Below are 22,028 nucleotides of genomic sequence, written 5' to 3' on the forward strand. Positions count from 1 at the left end.
TTTTGTGAATGTCTCATTGATTCACAATGCAATGGGTACATCTGCATACAACCCACACCTCCCGCCATAGAATGCATTAGCTCTCCAAACTGCCAGGATAACACACTAAACCACAAAATAAATCCCCCTTTTCAAATGGTCTACTTTATTTCCATAATGTCTGTATCTCAACTTCTTCTGTCTGATGACAGGAGTGCCCGTGATATCTATCACCCTGTTGGCAGTTGCATTGGAGAATGGGGAATATGCATATCCACCAAAGCAGACACTATAATCCCCAGATGCCTCGGTGTAAGGTCATGGCACTGTACATGCAACTGACCAATCAGGTGCTGTGTTGCAGTTTAGATTCCAATTAATGCATAAATAAATAGGGCTCTAAGCTAGCATGCACATCTTCTCAAATGGGCTCCAAGTGGTTATGTGGCATTCTGGTGTCTTCCCTGCCCTCACTTTTCGACTGCCCAGAATCTGACAGGCTGCTGGTTTAGAACTGTGTTTTGGGGCTTCTGCCATTTTTGTTGGTCACGGACCAGATTACAGAAACCTTGCACTGGTGGAAGTGCACAATTGAGCTGTATTAGAACTAGGGCAACATGTTCCCTAGTGCAAGAACATTTGGGCCATATTTGAAAACATTTGCACCATGTTACAACCACGGGGGCAAAAATGTTCTAAGCGAAAAGCAAATGGACTTTCAATTTTTGCACCAGGGCAAACTTTGCCCTAGTGCTATTATGCAATGGGCTAGTGCTAATTTTTGCCTGTTGCTTGTACCATGAGAAATAGCACTTGTCATGCTGTGCATGTCTTCTTTGGCATATATCTTGGAATAGACTTAATGGTATAATTTACTTGGGAACTAATTTTTGTGTAACCTATCCTGAAGATACTGCACAATGGTTCCTCACTGGCTCATCCAATTGATTAGTGGTCCTGGGCAGGGTTTATAAGGGAGTGTCTCCAGCTTCTCTTTCTATGATATTTCCTGCTACATGTATGTATCTTTGTCTTTGGTACCTGCTTAACTGTCATTCCTTCCTGTCTCTGCAATTTTTCCCATGGCCGCGATGTATGCACTTATCTGGAACTCTGCTCTTGTTGGTACTGGGATTCTTCTGCCTAATCTGATCCTCGTTGTTCTCGATCGAATTCTGTCCTGTAATGTTAGTTTTCATCCTGGTGCTGCCCAGCTGTTGTCTTTAGCTGACTATGCTGCTTCTTCTTCACTGCTTGTACTCCCTGTACTGGGGCTGTCTGTTTGCTCTAAGGCTTCTCTCATGAGTAAGTGCATGCCTAGGTGCACTTAACCATGAACCTTCTTAGGTACATTACATAGAAGCATTAAGATTAGGGGAAGGCGGGTGTTGGGCATATATTTATCATTTGCTCAGACTCATTGTTGTGTTACTCTTTCAGCCTGTGAGACACTCCTCCCGACTTTTCATCTGACTGCCCATCATAGTGGTCATTTAACTTATCTGTGCTATTCTGCCAGAGGGTATATCTTGCTCGTTTCCATGAGTCTAATGGTCTGCTGCACTGGCAGATTTAAAGGGGAAGTTCTCTCAGGAATTGTATTGGGCTGATGGATAGGGCATGTATTTGTGAGCATATATCAATTGATCGGAATTTTTTTTCTAATGCATCTTGCCTTTAATTTATTTTCAGACATGTAGACATGCGAACCTCACAGGTCGTAAATCGCCCTCTTGTGATGAACTTATCCATTAATCAATTGCCCTAAGTTCAAGTTCCCTTGCGGCAGTAAATCATAACACCCGCCCCTCAAGCTGGAATCAACATGTCAGTCAATCAATCAATATTAGCTTTATTTCAGCTGTACACCATAAAAGCAGATCAAAGACACATACAAAAGGATGATAAAATCACATTTCATCGGTTTTTACATAACAAAGAAAGGAACATAGTTGGGCCGAGTATCAATTACACATTATATCATTAGCACTTTCACTCATCACAATTCATGAAACTGCCAGCCTATTATGCAAGTCTATGCAAAAAAGGACGAGCACACTCGTCCTTGGCACTTAAGGGATAAGTCACAGATCAACATTTCTAATACTATAAAATACGACGGGTTATTCTCTAAAAGTTTTTGAGCAAACTCTTCCTTTTTTTGAGGGCAGCAAGTAAGAACATGGATACTGCATAAAAAGTATTGGGAGACGAACATAATTTCATGACAATCAGAGCCTCTCTCGTGGAATTGATCACCTGCGAAATTATTAATGGCTTCAACAATTTAAGTCTCAGATTTTTATACAGTGGGCCGAAGAGATTGGAATGCGCTTCATCTTCGACTAGGGTGGGACATACAGGACAATACGAAGACAGCCCCTTTCCCCAGTGTCTTTCTTCTTTTTTCCTGCTGGGTATTCAAGATTAGGCTGCATGGCCATGTCGGATTTCACCATCATATAATTGGAAGAAGATCTGTCTGCATAGCAGCTGTCCAGTCTTGTCTCTAGTACCCAATCATGGAATTTCATCTTTAACAATGTTTTAGATTGGGGTTTTATACTTGGACAATCATGCCACAGGGAATCAAGATCTAACATCGTAGAAAGCTGCTTGACATGCTTCAACCATGGTATATGCATTGCGCCTTCCATAGACTAGACCTCTGCTAGACCCTCTCTATATGACATAATTTCGACAGTACTCCAGCTCCTAATCCAATACAACAGAGGTTTCAGTATTACCTCGTATTTGATTTTTACATGGCCGAGCTCTAGGGCCAGTGGGGCAGACGAGGCACTGACTGGGAGGCCTAAGAGACGTTTCAAAAATGTGTTTTCCATTACTCGTAGGGAAGCAGTTGACGTGTGGCCCCACAGTTCTGCACAGTAGATAATGGCTGGGACTGCCTGGGTCCTGTATACCACCATTGCAGAGGACACAGACCACCCTCCAAAACGTGCTGAGAAGCTGGCCACCATGACATTGGTGCACAGCATAGCCAAACGTACGCTGTCATCAACTATGTCATCAAGTTACCTAATGCAAAACACAGAAGATGAACACACATGCACACACACATACACATGCACAGCAAAGGTTTACTCACTTTTCATAGAAAGAAGAAAACAACATACACTTTTCAATAACTTCTCATAGTCAAGAATTTACAAATGTATTATATTTATTAATGCAATGGAAACAGTTGACTACATCCAACTGAGACATTCAAACTTTTGCTGCACATGATCAATGGAAGAACAGCTTGTTTACTCCAAGCCATACTAGTCATGTTCAGGTCCATGGTAACATTCTATGCAATCTTTATGATTCCATTCTTTAATGTTTTAATCCCAGTACTTGAATTGTGCATGTTTAAGTTCCATGGAGTAAAATAAAATTCCATTCTGTTGTATCATCTATTTTTTATCGAAGCACATGGCATTCCATTTGGGATAAAAAAAGTTTTGTTACCCATTAGCAACAAAACTTTGCTATCCGCATGTCTTTATTGAATAAATGCTGACATGTTTGTCCAGATGACAGACACTGCAAATTGGCAACATTTAGGCTACTCGATCATCCCAGAAGATGGAAATCATTGATCCGTTCATGAAGGTGAAACTCCAATTCTGGTTTAAGAACCCAATCGATGGGCTGATGGTTGCCATGACATACACACATCTTTATGACGTAACTATGTACTTTTGAGAAAAGAAAATATATTTTAGTACCCATTGTCAAAATCAATAACACAAAAAGTACTTTTTATGAATACGTTATATTTAAATAAAAAAATTACTGTTTTTGCCTCAACTTGAAGATTAATGTTGCACATTGTTTTTCCCAAAGCACATATTTACATGAATACTGTAATACCGCAAACATTGCTTACATGATTTGCTGACTTTCCATTTTAACAATGTAAAATGCAGGTTGCACTCTAACGACAGCTCTTACGAATACAAACTGTAATTTTGTCCAAATCTATTTCTTTCAAGTCCATCTTATCTTTTCTTTCAGCTTACTTACTATATTTTATCCTTGGGATTTTTACTATGAGAGAATCAGAGACAACTTACAATGAGCCTCTTCTTTGTATGTTCACAAATCCAAGGTCCCCTTTGCTTTTGGTTTTGTTTTTACTGCAGAAAGGAAAAATATTATGTTCTTATTTCAATTATCACCTCTACGTAAAAAATAAGACAATATTTTTACTCTTCACCAGAACATTATATTTACTTCAAACGTTACTATTAATATACATTTTCTTAATCAAACCATTGTTAATTTATCATGCACATGCGGGAGAGTGGTTTGGTGTTACTGCTGGTCTGCCACTTTTACATTGCAAAGAGAGTATTACTGGTTCTCCCAGTCAAATTTATTTGGGTAAAATCATTAATGACTAACTTGTTTTAATCTAGTTAATACAGTGTCCTACATTAACAATGACAATTCAACACGGTTTTTGTTATTTGAATAAAATAGTAATGGTTCACAATATAGAGTCATCTTTGTCTACAATTGCAAAAACCAAGTACTCTTTTACACAGTGTTGTCTCTATGGTAGGGGCATGGAAGGCACACTCTTAACTTACAAAATGTTGTGCCTCCCCTTGTGCCCACCTCTAGACCCACCCTCCCAGGCGGCAGTTGTGGGCCTGGGTTGCCTTGCTGGCATCCTCTCTATGGAGAAAGCCAGCATAGAACTGAAGGGAAATGCATTTACGTGCTGACGCCTCAGAACCAACAGGTGCCCAGTACTGGGTTTCTGATCTGGCTTTTGGGTGGGGGTGCAGGGTCCCATGTGTTGGACTTGTAGTCTTGGTGATGGTGGAAAGGATGCCAGGCATAGAGCCTATGCTCTGGGTGGTGTGGAGGCTGGATGCCAGATATGGGTTTATTCTCTGAGTAGTAGGGGGCATGATGCCAGCAATGGGACGTGTGCTTTTGGTGGTGGAGGGACACGATTACAGGTATGGTGAATGCAATATTGGTAGTGGAGGGGCATGATGCCAGGTATGGGTTGTGTGCAATGGGCTGTGAAGGTGCAGGATTACAGGTATGGTGATTGCAATCTTCGTAGTGGGGTGGCAAGATTCCAGGTATGGAGTTTGTGCACTGACCAGTGGAGGCAGGATGTCAGATATGGGGCCTCATTACGACCAAGTCGGTAAGTTACCGCCTGGGCCGTGACTTTACCACCATGGCGTAAACTACGTTTACGCCATGGTGGTTGGCGGACTTACCGCCCCATTCCGACCTTGGCGGGGCGGTAAGTCCCCAATCCCCATTTACCCTTCCCCATTCCCATTTTTGCCCCATAGGGCATAATGGGAGTGGGGAAGGCGTTAATTACGCCACCGTAAATTACGGTGGCGTAATTAACTCCATGGTCCCTTAGCGCCATGGATTTCCACATAAAAGGCAACCATGATTATTTTGTCCAATATTTATGACCCCCTATGCTTCTAATGTTGAATAGCTGTGTTTAAAGATTTTCCCAAATGCACAGAGTTTCATTGATATTGGTGTGTTTGTTCGGCCTCAGTTGGCATGGGAATCCAAAAGTAGCTCCTGGTAGATGTTGGTATCAAGCTAACCAGGCTCTTCTATGTAACAGTAGGAGCTAAATAGCTCCCAGCTCCCCGTAATATAGAACCCTGGAGTGATGTATGCAGGGATATGAATAAATGTAGATGGATTAGGAGAGATCAATGGATACATTGATATATCTGAAAAGAGTTACATTGGCAGGGAGAGATGGATAGAGTGCCATAGAGACATGCATACGTGGCGATGTATAAAGGTATATAGATAGACAGAGATGGAAATGTAGATTGATATCAATAGATACATAGAGTAACATTTATAGAGCGATATGGATGGACAATATAGATCGATCAAGGGTGCTGGATATTAACATATAGAGACATGCAAACAAAATAAAGAGATGGATATATACACTGAGAAGCAAAAAGCTGGATGAATATAAATATGCGTGTGGACAAAGAGATGAATGTAGAGATTGATAGAGGAAGCAGTATAGATGCATGGAGAGGCAGATCCAGAGATGGACAGAGGTAGATGGAGAGATTTATATGCATATAGAAATATTACTAGAGATGGAAACAGAGAGAATGATGGAGCTCGTTGGAACTGCTCATATAGAAACATGCAAAGACAGGTTGGCAAGGACAGACATAAAGAGATGGATACAGTGAGATATGGAGATGCATAGATAGACATGAGAAAAGGAGAGAGATGGATATAGGGGGATGGATAGGGGAATCATTATATGTAGGACATGAAAACGCTGAAAAATGCCAAAAGGCCACTTGTATGGAGTAATAACTGAAAACACACAGAAAGTTTTGAGCAACAAAATAACTTGAGTATCAGTGAAGTCAAGATGATGGAGTAACAAATGAATTGAATGGGACATACAGACCCACACAGGAAAGACTAGTGAAAAATAACAGGCCAGAACGAAAGTCATTCCATTAATGCAGGAGGGTGGGCGCATACAATTATGAAGCTACTGATGAACAAAGACATGATTGTTGTAATTTAGCCATGACAAAGCTCACTAGTCTCCATATATGCCGGCTATTGGAAATAATTCTGTTGTTGGTACAAAATCACTGATTTAGCAATATTTGTGCTATGATTAGCGCTTGATTATCACAGGGAAATTGTCTTTGTATAAAGACATTTTGTTATTCAGTAATGTCATGATATGTGTTCTTGATAATAGAGTAGAGGATCAGCCAACTGCCCCTCAGGAAGTCCCTCACCCCTACTACCTGTATGCTGGAAGCCTGAAATAGTGCCATGCTTCACACCAGCAGTTGTGACTATTCCGCGTTGAGTCTTCGAGAAGAGGTATCCACTAAGAAAACCCTATCAGATGTATTCCAGAAGAGATGACAATCTCTCGGAAGAGATCCCCGAAGGAATATGAAAAAGAGAGAAAGAGAAGTTGGTGAGGTGACCAGAACGAGCACGACACACAGAGAAGACTGGTTGAAGAAGAGAATGTATGCACCTTATAGAAACTGATGACAAAGTAAAGAATCAAGTAAACTTTCATGTGCAAACCGAAGATTGCACGTATGAAGAGCACTGTAGAAAATACAAATCATTCAATAACTGTACAGATGCAGCAAACCAAGTAGACCAGGTAATCTAAGAAGCTGGCTATACGTAGCGAATAGACTGCAGGCGAAGCCGCCATTATATAGAAGCTGGACATCAGTGTCACAATTTTAGCAAGTTCAGACCATGAAGAGAAGGGCTGAAAACCATGTTGCAGCAAAGAGTTAGCTGGGAGCATGGAACAAACGAGAAGGGCTGTCTGGCCTGGTGTCAAGACTGAAGGCAGCCAAGACGGTTATCTATTCTTGAAGGCAGAGCACGTGAGAAGCTAATTCATCCCTTGTTAAGGTGCTAAGAAAGAATACCATGAGTGCCAAGTGTATTCATTCAAGACAATTAAATGCTATAAAATGGGCTGAATTGCGGTCTTCTGTCACGTTAGCCCAGGATGGAAATAGAGTTGGGCACGCAGTTCTATGATACGCGTGTGCTCGTACTTATATTCCCAGAGAGGAGAATACATTGCAAGGCCAAGTTCAAAGACAGCCTGCATGGCAGAAGGCATGGGTGATGGGAAATGATGGGCTAATTGGGTGTGGAGGTAAAGTCAAGTCCCCTTCCAGGCACCTGCATCTGATCTCACAGGCTGCTAAGTGAACCGAATGTTCAAGAAGGGCACAAGGGTGCCAACCAATTGTAGAGGGCCATATAACGCAGTGCCTTATAGTTTCAAGAGCCAATGATGTGCTGCATTTCTAATAAGTGTTAGAGATGACTTACATCAGGGGTGGACATGAGTTGTCCACCTGATTGTAGAGACCCAATCACAACCCAACCTCTTATAGAAAGTATACTTAGATGTTCCCCTTGAGCCAACCACAATCCCCCGTAGGTTGTTCATATTTGCCACGTAGTATGATGTCATGTATGATGAGTTTTTGCTATAAAAGTGTTGTTTCTGATGAAATGCTTTTAGAGAGAACCCTGTGGGACGCCTGATGATGTCCATTGTAACTCCCTCTTTTAGACAATTGATGATAAAACAGTAAACAAACTTTGCCATTATCCTGAGTTGGTCTGATTATTGGTGTACAGAGTTATTTTGTTTCCCATCCATCTGCATGACACGCTACCTAAATAAGGGCCCTAATCTCACGTGGTAGCAGTGGTAGGATGGTTCAGACCCATCGACCTGTTAGCTCTAGAGTTTCAGACGATTGGAAAACCACCTATCATCTAGCCGGAAGATTGCAGGGTTTACTGTGGAGAGCGGCTGAATAGAAATCTTGAAAGACAAACCGAGATGGTGGGTAGGGTCCCTCTTTAATGAAATCCCTACCTGGTTTCCACAGGCACTCTGCGGACCGAAGGCAAAAGTGGTTGGTTGGAGGAGGAGATGATACCGATGGCCTTGAGTCAAACGACTGAATGGTGAGGAGACTGAGGGGAATGGCAAATTAAGGGGACAGGATTGTGGTAATTTTTTATTTTATTCCATATACATTTTTATTGTGCATTTATATAATGACCATTGTAATATTGAGCGATTAGTACACAATGAGGATTTTCTACATTCTCTGACCCCAATAGATCCTTTCCCAGCCCCACCCCAACCCATTTCCCTCCCCTGCAAAGTAATTAACAGTTTGGCAATTATTAGGATCAACATACAGATAAGGCAGGTTTGGACAAATGCTTAAACCGGTAACCGGTCCACTGGGCTCTATGTAGGAGGTGGACCTCATGATTCGTTCCTGTGGTCAGCTTTGGTGAGCAGTGTTAAGGGGCTAGAGTAGCATTTGGTAGCATTTGCTTGTTACAATTTGAGAACTTCACACCCTTCTTTCAACAATACACAGTTCCAGTCCATCGGGAAAGAGTCCATTTTGTCATTTATCATTGCTATTCGTTTTTCATACACAAAGATAGCCCATAACTTGGCAAGCCACTCCTTCTTGGACGGGGGCTGCGAGTGCTTCCATTTCTGCGCTACTGCAAATTTACCCGCTATCAACATGACTTCCAGAGCTCTATGGATGGCTGTTAGGCCCGAGTCAGGGGCGGGTGATACTAGCAAGGTTTTCCAGGTATGCAGATTCAGGGAGAAGCCTATCATGTCTTTAATGCAGCTCAGGAGCTCGGTCCAGTAAATTTGAATGGCTGGGCATTCCCACCACATATAGTACCATGTACCCCACTGCCCACATCCCCTCTCAGACAGACAAGTGGTGAGGCTCCCCCAAACATCTTAGACAGTCTATCAGGCGGGAGATGCCAAGCATGTACCATTTTGAAATTGTGCTCCATTGCTGCTGTGTAGAGAGATCCTGCTAACACTGCTTTACAAAGTGAGCCCCAGTTTGCATTGTCTATTTCTTCCCACACCCTCTCCGTCCAGAAGGATTCAAATTTCTGCCTCCCTTCAAGATCCGCTGTGATTAACACTCTATATATTTTGGAGAGCACTCCGTTACTAGTAGTTTGTTAGGAGACTATCTGCTCGAAATGGGTAAGGGGGCGTGAGAGTTTATTGGACCATTTGGGGTCTGTCAAGGTGTCCTTCACACTGAGATATTCAAAGACTGACAGCAGGGGTGGGGCCGGAGGCCCAACCAAGGACTCAGTCAACAAAGGTTTGTTCCCTAAATTGCTGAGTCGTCCACACCAGGCCTCAATCCAAAGGGACTGCACGTGATGCAGCCCCACCATGCCCAAATCAATGGTAGGGCCCCATAACGAGGTCAGGGGCGAGGGGCCAGGAGGAGATGTGTCAGTTTGCCTTGTTGGGATGCCATAGTTCCCAGAGCACTGCCAGCGTAGGGTGAGATCTAACTTGCACGGGGATTCCCATAGGAGGGGCCCCTAGGAAGTCCCTCACTTTCCTGGGCTGAGTGTAGGTGTTTTCTATATATGCCCATTGGGTCTCAGCCTTCCCCCTCAAATGTTCTACTAAGGCTCAGAGTTGTGCCGCTTTATCGTATAAATTAAAGTCCGGGAGCACGTAGCCCCCGTAGTCCTTGGGTAGTGTCAACATTGAGTACTTAACTCAGTTTTTTCTCTTTCCAGATAAAATGCTGAACTGCCCCTTGGAGCACCGAGAAGAAGGTGGGGCAATGAGATTGGGACTGCTGTAAACAGGTATAAGTGGCGTGGGAGGACGTTCATCTTGACCAAGACCATCCGGCTGAACCAGGAGGGCATGAGAGGGGCCCAGCGAAGTAGGTCCGCTTGAATCTTTTCCAAGACTGGGGCATAATTGAGGTTGAACGTGGCAGTCAAATCCCTTGGGGGTACACCCCCAGGTACAGGGAGGACTTTTTCTCAACTCGTATTCCCCTATTGTTTCTCTACCCCTTGTGGCTCGATCTTGCCCACCCATGGACATAAGACTGGACTTGGATGGGTTTATCTTAAGGCCCGGGTATCTGCCAAAGGTACTAATTTTGTCTAGTAAGCATGGCAGGGACTTCGGGAGATTGGAGAGGTAGCACAAGATATCATCCGCAAACAGAGAGAGTTTAAACTCTCGTTCCCCAATTCTAATACCTTCAATCCCATTATCCATTCTGATGGCAATGGCCAGGGGCTCAATGCCAGGGCGTAAAGCAAGGGAGAGATCGGGCATCCTTGCCTGGTACCTCTGGAGAGATGGAAGGGGGATGAGATTACCCCATTAACCTCCACTCTCTCCGTAGGGGTGTTGTACAGTACTGCGATCCACGCTCTGAATGTTTCCCCTAGTCCCATTTTCTTCAGTACTTTCCCCATATACTGCCATTGAACCAGGTTGAAAGCCTTTTCTGAGTTGATGGACAGGAGATGGGCATCTAAGTCTTTCTGTGACGCTTCGTGCATTAAGGCTATGGTCTTTCTAATGTTGTCCGCCCCCTGTGTGCCCGGGATGAACCCAACTTGGTCATCATGGATCAACATGGGGAGGTGTTGAGCAAGTCTGTTCGCGAGGAGTTTGGCAAGGATTTTCACATCAGTGTTTAGGAGAGAAATGGGCCTGCACGAGGAGGACTGAGTTGGGTCCTTCCCTTCCTTGGGAATAACTACAATAAGAGCTGCAGACATGGAGTGGGAAGGGAACCTGTTTCCAAGATAGTTTTAAACAGTTTGGCCATAAAGGGGGCTAACGTGGAGTGGAAAACCTGTAAAAAGTTACTGTGAAGCCATTGACGTCTGGAGTAGTGCCTCCCTTTGTTCCACAAATGGTGTCTATTATTTCCTAGGGGGTGATGGGAGCTTCCATAGGCTCCACCTGTTCTTGGGATAAGTGCAGGATGGGTAGAGGGTCAAGAAAGTAGTCAGCTCATGAGACGTCCCCGCTATATTCTGATGTGTACAGTCCAGTGTTAAAATGCTGGTAACTCCTTTGCTATCTGGGAGTCGTCCAGGAGCTTCAAACCCTCCGCTGATGTCAATGTATTTACCCTACAACTGCTCCTGAGCTCCCTTAGTTTCCATGCCAGGATTTTCTCAGCTTTTCCCCCCTTTTCCATGTATCTCTGTTTCAAAAAGGCCAATGTGCATTCTGTTTGGGCTGCCATGAGAACTCTCAATTGTTCTTTGAGCTGTTGGAGCTCGGCTCATTTGCCCGGGAACATCTGGGATCAGAGTTTCCCTCCGGTTGGATGGCCCCAATCTTCTCCCTGAGAATCTTCGCCTCCCTTTCCCTTTCTCTTTTCACCTTGCACCCATTCTGATGAGCGACCCCCTTATCGTTGCTTTGAAGGCTTTCCAGAATCCTGCTACACTCACCTCCCCCTTGTCGTTAATCTCAAAGAATTCATTAATGGTGTCTTTAATGGTGTCGAGAAGGTTTTCGTGGGGACACATATTTTTGTCTTCACTAGGTCGTGATCCAACCATGGAATCGCTTCTACCAATGATTCGAACACTCGCTGCTGCGTGCCCTCGTCTACTAGGATATAATCGATCCCTGAGAATGTGGAGTGGACTTTGGAGAAGAAAGTAAATAGGGGGCGTGACCCTGTTTTCTCATATGTGTTGTCAGAGAGGCCCAGGTACTCATTGACCTGCTGAATTCGGGCTGCTAGTCGATACTGGATGGGGGAAACCAGATATGGGCCCTCTCTTTCTGTGTGGTGTGTAGAACTATGTTGAAATCACCTCCCACAAACAGGGTTCCCTCTGCAAACGCCATTATCTTGACACCCACCCCCTCCCAGAACTGGTCCTGTGCCTCGTTCGGAGAGTAGACTGAAACTAATGTAACCACCTCTCTTCTAATCCCACCCTTGACCATTAGGTAGTGCCCCTCTGCAAGGTCTGCGCCAAATGGGCTTCCCTAGACACCACCAGGGCCACCCCTTTTCTTTGGTAGGGCCTGATGCGTGGAACATGTCTTGTATTGTTCTGGCTCTCAAGGGTACCCAATGGGTCTCCTGTAAGAACAAAAAGTGTAGCTTTGACCGGTTAAATTCTCTCACCACCAGCGATCTTTTGTGGGGAGAGTTTAAGCCCCGAGCATTGAGAGAGCCCAGCACCAGTCTACTTACGAGTCATCCATTTAAAGATGTCCAGGGTCTCCTGCCTGTGCATGTGATTGCCTTGACTTGTGCGTCTAAGCCAGTGATGTAGGGACCCATGGCCGGAGGACCAATGCCTGCCCCTCCAAGACTTGGCTTCAAACCTGGTTGTATAAAAAAAGAAATGAACCAAACCCTCAACTCCCCCTTACTCCAGCCTCCTCCTCCCCCCACCCCCGAGCACCTGGTCTGTATGCGATGAGAAAATTGTTGCTGTGCCAGGCCACCAGCCTCTTCCACCTCACAGCTGGGTTGCTATTTAAGAAGAATCATCACTGAGCACCCCCCCATTAAACATTGCAACGGTAACATGCAGATTGAACCCCACCCACCCCAACAGGCCATACTACAACAAATCTTGTGCACCAAGCGGGTCCCCGGGGTAATACTTCCCCACCAGGGCCTCGCCCCGGCTTCTGGGTCACTAGGTGGCGACTCATGGGCCAGAGGCGAAAGGGGTGGTGGCTACACCTGGAGTCTGTTATGTAGTGCCTTGGTGCACCGGCCCCGGGGTTGTAGAGTTCATACGCTCCAGGGAATTCACAGATTTTCACTCTAGCCTTTTGATGATGAAGGGGAGGCTGGGGCAACCCTCCTGAATTTTCTGTTTCCCCCGGACTCAGCGCCTCTCCACTGGGCCTTTTGCCTTTTGTGACTATGTCAATTCCCTTCCACAGGCTTCTGACGTGCTGTTCCCCTGAGGAGGATCCCCCAGGAATTCTTGGGTCACCCGTTGTATGTCATTTTCTGTGACTAGGGCATACTTGTACCTCTTGTATTCAAAAGAAAGAGAGAAGGGGAAGCCCCATCTGTATCAGGCTCCCTTTGACTGGAGCCATTTCGTTAAGGGGCTGCATAGTCTACGTCTGTTGAGGGTAAATGCCGAGAGGTCCTGGTAGATGGTTATCATGGCGCCCCCCAGTTAATCACACCCCTTTTTTTTCGTGCCACCTCCAGAATCTTGGACTTCTCTGTGAAGTAGTGTAACTTTACTAGCACCGATCTTGGACCTCTAGTGCTTGTTCCCACTCTGTGTGCCCTGTCAATTGTGGGCTTGTTGATGTTATCCTCATTCAAGAGCTTCTCAACCACCTCAATAATGGATTTGAGGAATTCTGCCTTGGTCTCCCCGTCTCGCGCCGGGAGGCCGAGGAATCTTAGCTTGTTGCGGCGCGCTTGATTTTCCAGGTCATCCCGTTTGAGTGCACATTTCTCCTCCTTCTTTTCAAGTTCAGCCATCCGCATGTCAAACTGCGTCTCCAGGAGGTCTACCGATATTCGATTGGCCTCCAGCCCCTGGATTCGGTCATCCATGTTGTCGATCTTCTTCTCTTTCCTTCAAGCTTCTTCCCAATGTCTGCTCTAAAGCCCTTGATTTCTTCCAGCAGGGCCTCTGCTCATTGCTTGGGCTTCCTCTGTTTCCACTGGTGGTGAATCTGACATGGTTAGCTGGTGCTTTGTCAGTGGCTGGTCATGTCGGTACCGCTGGAGGGCTCCGGCCCAGGACATATGCCTACTCTGGATGTTGCATTCCTTTTTGGTTCAGGAGGATCTTGTGGGTGGTGTGCCGGGGCAGAGAATGTGCCAAGTCAGGCTGAACGTGGAGTTCTCCCCTCTGTCCCTGTGCTGCAATGGAGGATGAGAGAGACGCCACTTGGCATGGTAGGACCGGAGGTGCTGCTCCAGCCAGGTCTACACAGAAACTTGGAAGGAGTGTGGTCTCCAGGTGGCTTGTGGTTCAGGGCAGTTACCTTCAGTGAACGCTCAACCTAGTCCTCGTCCAGCGTCACGATTGAGGCTGGTGGTGAGCGGGGCGCCTCTGTGTTCCACCACTGGTCCTACCTGCCAGGAATCCGACTTCTGGCTGTAAGTCTGAGGTGCTGTATCCCCACAGTCCGAGGAGCTGGCGTGGGTCTCCACCCGGTGTGCTGAGGGACACAGAGCCTCCCTAACGTGATCCTGGTTCTTGGGGGGCACTGCTCTATTCTTTGAAATTGAGGTGGGCTCTCCCCCTCCCCAGGGGGCTCTGACCCATAGCACTTGAGGGATCAGGGGGGTGGGAGGCCCACTGATGGCCCCTCAGGCCCTCTGGTGTCCTTGCTGCAGCGGGAGGTGGGGGGGCACAGTATCATCGGTGCGCAGCTGCAGGACCTTCCCAGGATGCTGGGCGTTCTGAGCGAGGTGGCACAGTCCCCCACCCTCAAACTGTGGGGGAGGCAGCCACGTCCAGTAGCTGTACCCCCAGAGTGCACCCCTGACCATGGCCTGAGCCCCCAGTGGCTGAAGGGGCCGTCTCAGCAAGGTGAAGCAGCAGGGAAGCTCGGGGGATCCAGGCAGGGGCCCGGGCATCACTCACCTTTTCGTTGGTGCTCCGACTCGGATCGTATGCTCCTCTGTTTCCTTTCCTGGACGCGTTGGTCACTCGTTTAGAGCGGGAGTGCTCTCTGGAAGTGGGCTTGATCGTCTCTCACCGCGGGTGCGGCCAAAGCGGGGGCCACCCCACTGATGCGGCTCTCAAGGTGTAACAGTTCGTACAGATATTGTCAGGAGGACAGCAGGGGCTGGAGGCACTGCTGAAGCCCAGGGCTCCTTCAACTCCTTAGAAGTTTGTTGCTCATGGCTCATCCCCCTCCGGGCCCATGCCGCCTTCACATGGAGGTGCACGCCCACGTCTCCTGGGCCTTGGCCACGCTCTGCTGGGGAGACGGTAAAGCCTCAGAACCCTGGGGGCTACAGAAATCGTTTTTTGGACCCAGAGGGCCTCGTGGCGTTAGCTATCTCGTGGGGGGTCGGCTTCTATGTCCAGGTGCTGCAAGGGGGGCTCAGACCCTTTATATCAGCCTCTGAGGTGGAGAGCGACGGTGGAGCCCAGCTCATGTCCGTGCCCCCTCGTGGCTCCAGATTGTGGTAATTTAAAAGTGACAGGAAATATTTTATGGAGATGGAGATAGAAGCGGCCGGAAACCTGACCCAAGGAGGTCTAGAAGAAGTCGTCTCACATTCTAATGAGAGTCACTAGGCTAAGTGTGAACAGGTTCACATAAGGAGATGACTTAAATCATGTGACAGGATATTTGATTAGGAGTGAGAAGAAAAAAGGTGATCACAGAATATTTTTTAAGTAAAGGTGTAAAGTCGACTAGTCTGTCTGTGTTAGGTGTTGAATTGAAGTGTTGAAGAAGTGACAAAAGTTGTAAAGGAATTGAAACGAAGTTAAGGAGCCATAAGACTATCTAGGAAAGCGGTTGGTACCAATCCAGAGATAGACAGAGATAATTGGAAAGATAGAGGCTTGAGCAGCGATTGTTTGAGTGCGCTCATATTTGTTGTTTTAAGAATATTGAAAAGAAGCAAAAGTATTGTATAAAACCTGGTAAGTATTGCCAGTCATTTGGGACGCGTCACAATGTGAGACACTCCCCTGATGTATTTATGTAAGACATTGCCAAAACACATGCCCAAGCTCAAACAGCATAGTGCGAAATGGGTGAAAGGCACGACAAATAAGATGTTCATGCCATGTCCACAAGGGGGAGCACTGTCAAAAGCAGTATTGCAACACAAACACAAACTTGCACACTGCGAACTCAGGGAAGAAACTTGAGAAAAGGTTAGCTATCCTAGAGCTCTGGAAAATGTACCAGAAAAAAAGGGAAGATCCACCACCTGAGGAGTGGATATTTAGCCAGTGTAAGGAGGAGGGTGTTGAGCCCCCAGCTCCCCTTACCTCACCTGAAGTAAAAGGTGTTAGTGCAGAAGAAGTAGGGTTGTACCCTTTAAAGGAACTGAAAGCGGCAACAGGGTATAGTAATCTGATATACAAACCGCCACCTTATAGCTCTGACGATAGTCCAGAGGAGAGTAAGAGAACAGAGGAGATCTTTAAGATCATACAAAATAAAGAAGAGGAGAGGGAGAGTCCGAACACATCGACAGAATCAGAATGAGAGATTAAAAGATGGAAAGAGGAAAAGGACAAAGCTGATGAGGTAATGCTTGTGCAGAACGAATGGATGGGTGGACAGATATTACTCAAGCTAGATGGGAAAAGCATCGAGGAAGTAAGGCAAAGAGAAGATAAGGACGAACAGGATAGAAAAGACAGAGAGCAAGAACAAAGTTTGAAGAACAATGAGCTCAAAAGAAAGAGCAAGGAGCAACAAGAACAGATGTATCAGGGGGAGCAAGAGAAAAAACAGGAGCGGCCAGAGGAGCAAAGAAAGTACGACAATAGGCAGAGAGCAATAGAAGATAGGCATATAAAAGAAAGGGAGAGAGAGGAGGAGGAAGCGCAGAAAAGACGGGACAAAAGGATACAAAGAGAAGAGGAGGAAAGGAGAGCAGACGTGAGGAGAGACGAGCAAAGAGAAGAAGATGAGAGAATTATAAGGGAGGTGAGAAAACAAAGAGAATTAGATGAAGAGTTAGAACGAAGAAGGACACAGCAGGACTTTGAGATTAGCTTAGTTTGTAAGGAACCAGTAGAGCCAATCCCAGCAATATGATGGGACAGAATAGAAGAGTTTTTTCCATTAAAGTGGAGCAACGTCAGGGGCATCCAGAGTAGCATTAGAAGAAGAAAACTTTGATATAGGAAGTATCATAGACAGGATCGAAAAAGCCTATCATGAAGCGAAGAAGAAAAACCATTTAGCCTCAAGCACAGAGCCTTATCCTTAAGCAGACTGACCTTAGATGAAGGCGAAGGAGATGAGAGTCACACTAGTTGGGGACTAGACATGTCAAATGAGGAAAGAGAATCCTTCCTTGGGGAAGAGGAAGGAAGCGCGTGTGCCCATGAGGGAAGCCTGCAGACCGACAAAGAAGTAAGATGGTCCAATCTGGTGCATTCTAAGGATAGGACGCCAGATCCCATAGCGTATCCAGAGCATCTCAGAGGATGATTGTATATTGAGAAGGGAAAATCACGGCCATATGTGAGCAGGTTAAGATCGCTACAAGCGAGGAGACAGTCAAGGAATGATTGTCCCTGCTATGAATAGGCAGATGATGCGACCCGAATGCGGGTTAGGTTTTATGCAGTTTCCTTTAATGGAAAAAGGGGGAACGAGACCACAGTACAATCCATGGCCGCAGATGGATAAGGACAATTGAAGGTGCAAGCTCCCAAGTTTGCCGTCGGATGCTGACGAATGGATATATGAATTAGAGAAAATGACAGGAGGGAACATGCTAGCCATAGGGGACATTACGGGTCTCTTGGCAGCTATTCTTGGGGAGAGAGCTGATGACATATGGAGGGGAGCAGGCTATTCGAGTGTGACAGAACAAAACACAGTGCACAATGGAGCACCATTTAATAATTGCAGAGCAGATGTTTGGAGGACTCTCAGGGTGCAGTATCCCGATACATCAAATATGGGTGCAATCATGACACGTATGATGAAGGAAGATGCAGACCCTATTGCTTAAATTCAGGATATTCAAGAGCGTTGGCAACTTGAAATGTGCGAGCCTTAGGGGAAAAACGGTGGCATTATTTTACCATTTATTATGTATGGGGTTGCCCGAGCAAGTACAGAGGCAAATGAAGAAACGTGTAAATGGAAGCAAAGCCATGGCCTTAAATACAGTTGACGATAGTGCATCACTGTCGGCTATTGCAGGAGATAAACAAGAAGAAAGATGAGGCTAGGAAGATTGAGGAAGCCAAATTAGTTCAGAGGAAATTGTCATAATTTGACTTGGAGTGGGTGGTATTGACTAGCGGAGAAGGATTGGGAATGCAGCAAGCAGTGGGTACATCACAGGCAAATAATCAGCGTCAGATGGACCAAGGAGGGAATGGGTTCATGCCACGAGGCAGACGTATGGCATATGGAGGAAGGGGTGGATTCCAAAAAAACCAAGGTGCGTTTGAAAATGCGCAGAATGAGAATCAGAATGCACAAGGAGGATTCAGCCAAGGGTGAGTAGTCAGGTGGCCTCCCCCTGTATGTTGGACTTGTGGGATGACAGGGCACATTGCTCAGGTATGTCAGAGCAAATGGAATGTACAGAATGGTCAATTCTCAAGAGGAGGGGACAGCTTATCCTCAACCATATAACACACAAACTAGGGAAGTGTTTGCTCAAGATCAGACAGTGTATCAGACACAAGCACCGCGAATGCAACAGACACAGCAATCAGAGCAAGTGTAAATGAATCCAACGCAAGGTCAGTCGCAACACGCCCCCATACAGACACAACAGCATGCAAACAAAGGCCAATTACTGACAGCTAGAATAGGAGGTGCCACTGTGGTAGGAGAAAATCATTTCACAGTTATGGGGTATGCATGTACCCACAATATGACAGCTCACAGGGTGACTTGATGTGTTCAGTACTATCAGTGACACCAGACCCCCAGGAGGAACCAAGGTTTGATGTGACGATAGGAGGCACATTTTTTTCTTTTCTAGTAGACACTTTGGCTACTCGTTCATGTATACAGGAGGGAAAATATCCAATGCCGGGAATTTCCATGAATGCTCAAGGGTTCTCTGGAGCTACGAGTTGAGTTCCTTTTACTGATGAATTATCAGTCTCTATAGGAGAATGTGGCATGTCTGTTCCATTGTTGCATTCACAACAGACACCAGTTAATATTTTAGGAAGAGATTTGATGACAAAACTTAACATGACAATTTCATTTACTGACAATGGAATAGTGTGTTCCACTCATGGAAAACACTACTTAAATGTGGGTGAATTCATACTGACCTTCACATGGCAATTGGCTCTGCAAGGCGTTCCAGTAGAGCAGAGGTGTTCTTTATGGGGGAGCATTCTACTAACATGGCTACCTGGTTTAGTGGGGAGGACTGTGAGGATACCAGACAAATTCTTGTTCAGACCACAGATACCTATGGACGAAGACGGGGGACAGACTATCCCTCTAGAGTTAGAATCAGCCATAGTACAAAGGGAAATGGTGATGCTCGAAGAAACAGATGATGAGGGTAGACCATGTCTGCCGTTCAGAAGACAGAGTGTATGGCTTGTGGGCGACTCCTGGATACATTGGTTGAAAGTGTAAGTAGAATGCTGTGGAGTGGCTGCACACCTTGGGTTCCATAATGTGGATGTCCACTGGTATGGAGTACGTGGGATGAATTAGCTGCATGTGGGTCCTCTTTGTGCCTCTTTGGTGACACTCAAACATCCAGACATTATTATTATTCATTGTGGAGGGAACAGTTTAGGACATGTTACCGGCATCTCACTGCCATTTGCAATGAAGGAGACACTTTGGCAAGTCATGGAAATGTTTCCAAAGTCATGTGTAATTTTTGTCGCATTGCCCAGGAACAGATGTGGCTGCGTTCTTCCTCATTTGGGCCACAGATGTAGAAAGTGTGGTGCAATGTGAACAATGCTGTTTGCGCCTTTTTGCAAGACGTTGGCATGTTCTCCTTCCACAATGAAAACATTACGTTTCGTGGTACCAACCTTTTTTCGTGCAGATGGAGTCTATCTAGGTCATGCTGGCAATGAGCTGTTTCTGCCCAACATCCAGAATGCAGTGCAGTGCTTCTTGCAAGTCAACCAAGCATTCCCCCAGTGGGTGTTCACTACTTCAAACCTTTCTAACACAAACAACACAAAAAGGCTCTTTTCAGAGCCACCACTTCCTTTTGGGAATGTGTGCAATGTTTGTGATGGAGCCACAGCTCACATTTTTCACAGCGCTGTCGGCTGAGTTTATAGGCTGCGGGACGGGCAGCATCCTTTCATTGGAATTCTATTTTTTTATTTTTTTTATGACAAATTTTATTTTGTTATTTAAGCTCTATAACATACCATTTACCATCAAACTTTACATACAAGCAACAAACAACAAAGGCATCACATGACAAATTGACAGATTGAACATATCCCTTCCATATGATTACCACACAGCAAAGTTCCCTTGCTCTCTTATTTTAAATACCCGGTTTGTTCCCATCTCTGCCATATTTTTTGGGCTTTGTTAGGGCAGCCTCTAGCTGTGTATACTCGGCGCTCCATTGCTATACAGGCTTCCACATCTTTCACACATTGGTCAAATTGGGATGTAATCTCCGAGCCCCACAGCTGTGAAATGTTCCTCTTGGCCAGCCCTGTTGTCATTGAGAATAATAGTCTTTCAAAGCGGGTCATTTCCCCCTCTTCCGAAATACCTAGCAGCAATAATTTGGGTTCATTGGGGATTGGTCGGCCCACAGCTCTTGACAGTCTATCACAACATTTTTGCCAGAAGTATTGTATGTGTGCACATTGCCACAGAATGTGGTAGAAGGTACCCTCCTCTTGTTTACAGTGCAGGCATTTGGCATCTGTGATTTTGCCCAAGCGGTACAATAACACTTGTGGATAATATATTCTGTGTAGCACTTTCAATTGTATTAGTCTGATTCGAGCCGATATTGCTATCTCCCTGGGGTACATTAGGGTCGAATTCCAGTCCTCAGGTAGCAGTGGACCCACATCCCTCTCCCATGTTGCCTTCAGATTGCATAATTCTTTCGTGGCAAAGGAAGAGATTGCATTGTGCATGACAGATGTAGTTCTGACATTCACACTGTCCAGGACAATATTCCTTTCTAATGGTGTACACTCTGGCAGGTCAGCTAGATTTGGCATATGTTTCATAAGTGCATGGGATAGTTGTGTGTGATGATATTGTTCAGTTGGTAAGAGACCATGGTTGGTGGAGAGTTCAGGAAAAGGTATAATTCTGCCATCTTTTATCACTTCTTTGATTGTTACTATGCCCGCCGTTTCCCAACTCGCCCATTTAGGTAGTTTGTGAAGCTCGGGAAGGAAAGCATTATTTCAGAGGGGCTGCACCGGGGTGATTTTATTTTCCCACCCTATATGTCTGAGACTCCACCCAGATCTGAGCCATGTGGGCTGTCATTGTGCGAGGGTGAGGGCAGCCCACTATGCAGTATTAGCTTTCGTTTGGGGGCATGCCGTGTCTTGCCGCTTTCTCTGCTCGTATGTGTGGTATTGCTGGGTCCACATGCAATATATCATTTATGGATGCCATCTGACTCGCCCAGTAGTATGTTTGAATATGTGGGAGTCCAATCCCTCCCACCCACACCGAGTGTTGGAGGGTGTTCAGCGATATCCTTGGATGTTTACCCCCTACAATAGCTTCCGCAGTGCCTTGTCTATTTTGGGAAATTCAACTGTGGGGATGTCTAAGGGGACATTTTGTAGCATATATAGAAAGCAGGGCAGTGCCAACATCTTGAAGAGAGCTGCCCTTCCTAATAGGGTCAGTGGCAGCGACACCCAGTGGTTCACATCTTGCTCGAACCGCTTCAAAATTGGGTATAGGTTATGGGATACATAATCTTCCAAATTGTTTGAGATCAGGATGCCCAGATACCTAAATT

General features: G+C 45.7%; 1 long non-coding RNA gene across 1 annotated transcript in view; it reads right to left on the reverse strand.

The window, feature by feature from the left end:
• Positions 1–3,148: 3,148 nt before the first annotated feature.
• Positions 3,149–22,028, reverse strand: part of LOC138468521 (uncharacterized) — a 228,529-nt gene continuing 209,649 nt past the window's right edge. Inside the window, exons 3-4 of the long non-coding RNA XR_011268298.1 lie at positions 4,065–4,127; positions 3,149–3,686 (exon numbers count right to left, since the gene is read on the reverse strand). This is a non-coding gene — a long non-coding RNA (uncharacterized lncRNA). The remainder of the gene's footprint in view (positions 3,687–4,064; positions 4,128–22,028) is intronic.

The sequence above is a fragment of the Ambystoma mexicanum genome, chromosome 4q (assembly GCF_040938575.1).
Source record: "Ambystoma mexicanum isolate Mex_15411 chromosome 4q, UKY_AmexF1_1, whole genome shotgun sequence".
NCBI lineage: Eukaryota > Metazoa > Chordata > Amphibia > Caudata > Ambystomatidae > Ambystoma > Ambystoma mexicanum.